Source organism: Urocampus carinirostris, chromosome 15 (assembly GCF_059441175.1).
Source record: "Urocampus carinirostris isolate Australia breed hairy pipefish chromosome 15, RoL_Ucar_1.0, whole genome shotgun sequence".
NCBI lineage: Eukaryota > Metazoa > Chordata > Actinopteri > Syngnathiformes > Syngnathidae > Urocampus > Urocampus carinirostris.
In genome coordinates, this window is record NC_142363.1 from 22,640,791 (window position 1) to 22,648,797 (window position 8,007).

The 8,007-nt window shown below is 36.3% G+C and overlaps 1 protein-coding gene across 4 annotated transcripts in view; it reads right to left on the reverse strand.

The window, feature by feature from the left end:
* LOC148351860 (serine/threonine-protein kinase PAK 2-like) overlaps positions 1-4,325 on the reverse strand; it is a 39,308-nt gene extending 34,983 nt beyond the window's left edge. The window contains exon 1 of one of the 4 annotated variants that reach the window (XM_088354536.1): positions 4,208-4,291. The gene's annotated coding sequence lies outside the window, so the exon portion shown is untranslated. Of the gene's footprint in view, positions 1-479; positions 761-4,049 lie in introns of those variants that run through there. The other 3 variants (XM_088354533.1, XM_088354534.1, XM_088354532.1) reach the window with 3 other exon arrangements.
* Between the last annotated feature and the right edge of the window lie 3,682 nt (positions 4,326-8,007).

Below are 8,007 nucleotides of genomic sequence, written 5' to 3' on the forward strand. Positions count from 1 at the left end.
TTCACAACATGGTTTGCTACCAATATATTCTTACTTAGAATGTAAATAGCGGAAGAAAGAAATAAACTCTCTGAGTAACATAAAAGTATAAACCAGCGCTATCTGAATATGTAAAATGGAGCAGGTTTCAAAAAATTTGGGACTAAATAGTTAGAACAAAGTACTTTTTTTTAAACACGAACTGTCTATTACTATTCTTCCAGTGAACAAGGTTCCTCATTTAGGCCTTCAACTAGAACAAAAGCTACAAAAAACACAGATACAAAGAAAAAACGCATTTCGAGATTGAAATGTGCTCCAAGTTTTTTGTGGTTTGGCTATAAAACAACAGAAATCCTAAACAGAAGAGATACACTATGGTATAATTTCCAATAGACTCTATCTTGCCTCTCCACAGCACTAAGAACCAAAGCAAGTGGTACATCTACAAATGCAGCTATTGTTCGGTTCGTCTTTGACAATATTGACCACTCACTAACCTTCTGATGCCTCTTCTGCCTCACGACAGAAGACCCCAAGAACAGCTAGTTCCACGTCCTTTTGTTTTTGCTCCTATACCAACCACGAAACGTCCAGGCGCATGCAATTTCTGCCTTAACACTTTTTGCAAGGCAGGTCTGAGCTGGCAACTTCATTCCAAAGTGACGCTACATTGGACGTGTGTATTCTTGCCATGGGTTAGCTGGAATTCCATAGCTCCAGGGAACATTCACACAGAAATAGTCATCAGATTGCTAAAATAGGTCCCATTTGAATGAAAATCTGAATTTAAGTATTCAATAGAGACTATTTTTCCCTCAATAATTTTGTTGAAATCTAAATAAAGAAGATTTGGCTGTTTAAAAAGACTTCGTCATATTGGAATTTAAAAGAAATCATCTCAAATTTGGCAACGACAAAACCGCCCAAATAAATGATGAGACAGGTAAATCCATATTTTATCTAATTTAATTTAATTATTTTAGCTGAGTTAGAAAATGAACAACCAGTGGAAGACCACAGCATGTCTGACCCACCAACTCAGCCCCCCGATTTGTTTGTGCTTTTATATTTTTCACATATTTTTTTATTTTTGCTGTATTGTTTTTTGTGCCTTTTTCAAAACACTGAGCTGATAGGGATTTAGTCTGAAAGTATCACACCGCTGCATCTGTCATTCAACAAAAGCTGTTTTTTTAGCTACTCGAGTCAGCTAGGTGTCGAATATACACAGGAACACACATGAAAAGAAAAAATGTTATTAAAAAAACGATCACAGATCAGATCATTTGAGCTCCCAAACACAGAAAAAGAAGAATTTCAGTTTTATATATATATATATATATATATATATATATATATATATATATATATATATATATATATATATATATATATATATATATATATATATATATATAAACCTATTTTTTTTTTTGTCAAAGTCAAAGAAATCTTGATTAATTTTCTAATTAAATCATGTGAAGGGAATGAATAGTACAACAAGTATGTTACTTTTGAAATATAAAATTCAATGAAAATAACAATAACCCTGAACATGGACTAAGGGAACAGCAAATTATGTTTAAAAATTATGTTTTCTTTTACTACATATAATACATTACTTAACATACAGAGGTAATTTTGGGGGAAAAAAAGACTATTAAACAATAAATTCCTTGTTAGTTTACCTTATCAAAATCTAAAATAGATCAAAGCCATTTTTAAACGCTTCATTAGCTTTACAGGTGGTTTGAGGTTTCCTTAAAAAATTGAAGGTAAAATATTTCCTCCAATAAGTAACAATATCTAACCGAGTTTAAAGAGTTTATTTTTCCACTGCTGTTTATTTTACTTTTAGTAAATCTATTCGGGGTGGAACACAATAGGTAGGATGAATGGGTTGAAAGGAGTGCTGGAGAGTAATGCTAAGCTCCCTCTGCCATTTCTTAATTTCTATTTGTTAGTGTAGCATAAAAATGGTGGAAGTAAGAACAGGCCTAAATTTTTTTGAGCACACCTAAAAAATGCACATACTTGCACGAGCATGGACAAGCTGAATGACGCTGCAATAATGACAACGGCCTGAAGATGGAGGCAGTGAGTAAAAAAGTTCCTAATTCCATACAGCTCTTTTAAGCAAGTCCCTGAATATGTTCACTGACAACACGGCAGCATAAAGTGGAGTTTGAAAATAGCAACACAGAGAAAACCACATTATCCATATTTATTGCCGGTAAGTAAGTATAAATTTAGAGGAAAAAAATATTTAAATAAAGTTTCCTCCAGTTAACACATTTTCGATGCTAGTACCGGAAACCATAATGAATTAAATTCAGGGGAGGAGCTTGAGGCCAGAGCGAAAAATCTATTCAAACCAAAGTTACTAATCTGAATCTTTTGTGTTAAAATAATGATTCAATTTGCCCTGCAATGTCAACTGGAATTTGGATTGGCTATAAAATCCTTAATTCTTTAAAACGGTCAGAGGCTAATAATGCGCAAAACACCAAGCTGTTGACAGGAAGTGGCCGGTGCAGTCTGTTTTGTTGCCTCCTATAAAAGGAAATAGCGTGTAGGACTTCCTGGAAGGAGCCAAGTGCTTAATATCCAGCAGATTGAAAGGCATCGCAACAATTACTTGATTTCCCAAATTTTTCTTCCCTCTTTCTCTTGTAGCACAAATTTAATTTTTGTCGTTCAACTGAACAACATTGCAAAAAATAGCATTGTATGATTGATGAAACACACTGAGGAAAGAGCAGACGTGGGAGTCAGCTACTGCATTTTCCTTTGTTTATAGAGAAAGAAAGAAAGTGTAAAAGGGAGTTAGCTTGTGCTTACTGTGAGTGTTGCAATATAAATTTAGTTTTCCATGAAAATGGAAAAGGAAAAAAAACTTTTGATTTTTTGTTTTGCTTAGGATTTACAGCAAAACAACATAAAGGACAATGGCTTCTATCTGTCTGTGCAAGCACATTTTGTGTAAATGTAAAATGTATTTTATGTAAACTTAAAAGAAAGCTCTTTGATATGTTTTGGGCAGTCTACAATGAGCTGCCAACGAGATCAAAGAAATCAAAGCCAGCAGAGAAGCTTACCACGAGTTTTGACTCATTTCATTTGCAGTAACTGTAATAAAAACTTCATCCAGTCCAGCGTGAATGTGGATCTTTGGTGGGACAGGTACACCGCGGTTACATAAAGACCAATAGTAAGTGCACAATATACCGTTATTGAGTTAACTTTAAACGAATTTTGAAGAGTTTGGAAATCACTACATAGAAAAGATTTGTGGTTGTAAAAAAAAAAACATGAAATGTGTTGTTCTCCTTTGTTTTAGTAACAAAATGATGCCTGAGTTATTTTCATTTGCATATTATTAAGTATTGTATTATGAATATAAATATTCTCCTTTCTTCAGTATTATTTCAAGAATATAAACATTTGTCGAAATCTGAAAGGCGTACTCTCAAGTACAGTCATACCGGCGTACTATTCATTTTTTTAAAATTGGGAGTTATCATGCCCTCTGCTGTTTAATTTGAGAGTTGACTTGTGTTGTAAAAAGTAACTGTGAGTCTCTGTTCATCTAAAGACGAACTTTTCAAAATATTTTGCAAACCAATAACAGTGATTTAAATATTTCAGACATCAGGTCGGGTTTGCCCGAGGCCTGTGGTGGTGCATACCCACTTTTCTCTCTCATTTGGGCGGTTTGAACGCCTCTGGGATGACGTTACTTTTCAGTTGCATACTTCGGTATGTTTTTCCGTTTGTTTCATTATCACAGCGTTGATGAACGTGTTAAATTCGGTTTATCTTGTAAGTTATTCTGGTGTATAAAACCAAAAATTTGGCTGCAATTTAGTAAATCGAGCTGCTTGGCTCCGCCACAAATGTTCGAGTGTTCCTCAGTTATAACTCAGACTACAGCGTTAAGGACGCCTTTGTGTACCCACGGTTGTTTTGAATACAAAGTAAAGCTGCAAAACCAAACATTTAACAGCTTACATCTTTGGTCAAGACAAAAAAACTTGTTCAGGACAAAATAACCATATTGAACTCACCGGTTTACAGTGAAAAGGGGAAGGGGTGGGGCCAATCAAATTACAGTACTCAGACGGTGCCCCTATTGTCTTTGCCCCGCAAACAAAACAAAAAAAAACGTCGCCCTATCGAGGATCTGGAAAAAACTATAAAACAGTATGGAATTTCTTGTCTATACCTACTGAACGCTCCCTGCCCGGGCACATTTCCAGACCTGGAGGAGGAAGAATCCGTTGCGTTGAAGGGAAGCGGAATGTGTAAATTTGGACGTCGCAGCTTCCGTAGGAAAAGCGGAACTGTGTTCATTTCATGTGAGAGAAAGAGTATCAAATGCTAAAAACGTGAAAATTGTTGGGAGATTTGCATCTTGACATTATGTTTAGCAAAACATTAGTCTCCCTTTGATATGCATTTATTAAATGCCATATTTGCAAACTTAAACTGCTAATTTCTGTAGCCTTATCTGATTTTTTTTAATAATTGACTTTAACTGAACTTTAAACATGCATGAAGAAACACAAAATAACTTAGAAAATTGATTTTAAAACGTGTACACAAAAAAATTTTGTTTGGTAGGTTTATTATTTTATATTGATTTATTCAATTTTGCCTTGATTTTAATGTTGTATTATTAAATATTCAATTCAAATACTATACAGTATTGTTTGAATTCATTCTAAATACAGAACATTTTTCTAAAATTAATAAATGCCTGTCCACTTATACATTTCCCCCTGCATTTTATATATTTTTTTAATCAATTTGTGTACACCACATAACATTTTTTTGTATTATTACATAAGGGGAATTACAATCATTAATAAGGGAAGGAAGTTGTTTTAGGTTGACAGTATGTTAATATTAACAAATTGATTAAATCAACGGTATAAGTTATCCTCCAACTACTTGCAAAAAATCGAAACAGTAATTTCTTCCATGCAATGTGGAATATTTTTCGCTGTAAATAAGATTACATAATTGCTAAAATGAACAGGACAATGCCAAATAAAATTAACAGTTCTAACCCAAAAAAAACCACCAAAGTTACAAGTGACGTTGTTTTCCTGTTTGAGTGCTTTAGTTATGTTAGTTTTAGCTGGATATAATTCAATAGTTTAAAATATATTTGTTTAACTGTGTAGTATTATATCTATGTGATAGAAACCACACCTTCTATGAAATGCCCTCCACAAAGTTATTCCAATATGGGACATAATAGTGGAGGGGTCACAAACTTTTGAGAAACAGAGATACTTTTTGTTCCATTTATATCTTATTATCTGTGCGTTGTTACACTATTATTATGTTACTATGTTGTAATAATAACTACAAGTGGGGTTAAAACAGGCTAATCAACCACAGAAATGTGTGCCTTGTACAAGGGCACTGTTGTATTTACATCCATAAATCATTGGCTAATTTAAAATAATTTGGGAAAAATAAAATTGATAATGTATTTAAAGACATTGATAATTGCAATTATTTCTCATCAGAGTTAGATATCAAGTTTCCTCAAAAATCACAACGATCATCATGACCATCACTGGTGAGCTGTTTTCACAGTCTGTATGCTGCTTGGGTGTTTTCAGGAGGCTACCTGGTTCCAAAAGGCAGGGTGTTGTGATATTTTATCGAAATAAGATTCTCAAATGTCTGTTGTTTACAGCAGTGTTTTTCAACCTGTTTGCAGAGGCACAGTAGTGGGCTGCCAGACCTTGTCTAGTTTGCTGGACAAAATTGCCCGATTTTATCTTTGCATAAAAGCATCTCAATGTTCAGGTTACTTGCTTTCTTCCATTAATCATCCGGGGCGGCAGTAGCTCAGGAGGTAGAGCGCTCGTCTTGCGATCAAGGCATCCCAGTTCCCGGCTCGTCCGTGTTACATGTCAAAGTGTCCTTGGGTAAGACACTGCACCCCTAATACCCCCAATAAGCAGGTTAGCGTCTTACATGGCTGCAATACAAGGCCGCTATTGGGAAATGTGGAGCACATTGTAAAGCGCTTTGGGAAGTCATTGACTTGAAAAGCGCTATATAAATGCAGATCATTTCATTTCAAATGTAACACTCATCCATATAAGTAGGTTTCAGAGGATTACTGTTGTTTTTCCTTTCTATTTACTAAATATCCGCTCTTGGAATAGTAAAGGGAAATATTTCAAATTTATCATGTCTTGGGAACCTCCTGTGTGGGTTCAAATCCAGCTACCGGACTTCCTGTGCGGAGTTTGTATGTTCTCCCCATGCTTGCGTGGGTTTCCTCCGGGTACTCCGGTTTCCTCCCACATTCCAAAGACATGCATTTCAGGTGGATTGGCTGGTCCAAATTGTCCCTAGGTGTGAATGAGCTAGCGAGTTGTCTGTCCCTGTGTGCCCTGCGATTGGCTGGCAACCAGTTCAGGGTGTGCCCTGCCCACTGCCCGATGATTGCTGTGATGGGCTCCAGCAGTCCCGCGACCCTACTGAGGATAAGCGGTGCAGCTAATGAGATGATGTTAATGAAGGTGTTTTAGATTGCAACACAAAAATCATAAAATTATCATTAAATGTATTTTTATATTCTTCTAAAAAAGTTAAAACCTAGATAAAAATGTTGTATCAATGGGATAAGCTTTGATCAGTTTTAGTACTTTTTTGTTTTCCAGAAAATACAGTAAAACTTTAGAAATTGACTAAAATTGTGTAAAATCCATTGGCGTAAACAGCTCGTTTTTGGAGGTGCTTAAGCACCCCCAAATTCAACCCAAGCACCTCCTAAAAATATAGCATTTAAAAAATTCTACTTTCTTAATATAGGACAGGATAGGCTTAAATATGCTGAAAAACGCCAGATAATAATAATCTCATCTCATCTCATTAGCTGTACCACTTATCCTTATTAGGGTCGCTGGGGGGCTGGACATTTAAAAAAAATAGAGCAAAAATAAAATGTGAACACCTTGAAATGGTTCAGTCCAAGGCAGCGCAGCCGTTGAGTGGTTAAGGCGTTCACGGCAGTTCTGAGGTCATGGGATCGAATCCAGGTACCAGCCTTTCCTGTGCAGAGTTTGCATGTTCTCCCCGTGCTTGTGTGGGTTTCATCTGGTTTCCTCTCACATTCCAAAAACATGCATGTCAGGTTAATTGGCCGGTTCAAATTGTCCCTAGGTGAGATTGAGCGAGCAAGTGAGTCTGTGTGCTCTGCGACTGGATGGCAACCAGTTCAGGGTGTGCCCTGCCCACTAGCTGATAATAGCTGAGATGGGCTCCAACACCACTGTGACCTTGCTGAGGATAAGCGGTGCAGATAATGGATGGATGGGGTTGAGTACATTGGACTCCTCGCACCGCTCTCGCCCCCCTTCCTGCTCTTTTGCTCTGCTAGTATTACTTGCGGTATAGCGGCAGAGTTTGTGGTGGATCCGTTGTATTACAGTGAATCTGTAAAGTGTAGGGTGGAATTATAAAGTATGAATAGAATACATCATTGCTAATAAGTTCTATGCTTCTTTAGTGTGTCTATGTGAACTGTATTAGAAATAAATGAGTAAAAACTGGACATGCCTAGAAATAGTGTTCCTGCTAACCACAAAGAGGAATGTGATGTTCACAGACGGAAAGTGACACTCCTGAACAGGGTTGAATGATCCTAAATCAATTTAAGTAAAATGGGGAAAAAAAGCTCTGAACCTAAAATCGCCTGGGTAGAATCCCAAATCACCGTACAGGGAAATAATAAACTAAAACTAATAACCTGAATTACCTCTTGAGCCACGGGACTACAAAAAATATACTGCTAATTTACAGTAGTCAACTGGATAGTTGCGCTTGAAACACAAACTGACGACGGGAACGTTTTTTTTTAAATATATATTTTCAACGGAAAGTGTGCGCCGAGTTTTTGTTTTCTAATAAAAAAAAAGATGTGGTGTCGTCGAAATATGTTGTTAGATTCATTCAGATGTCGCCTTCTCTCTCCGTCACACACGGCCAAAAATT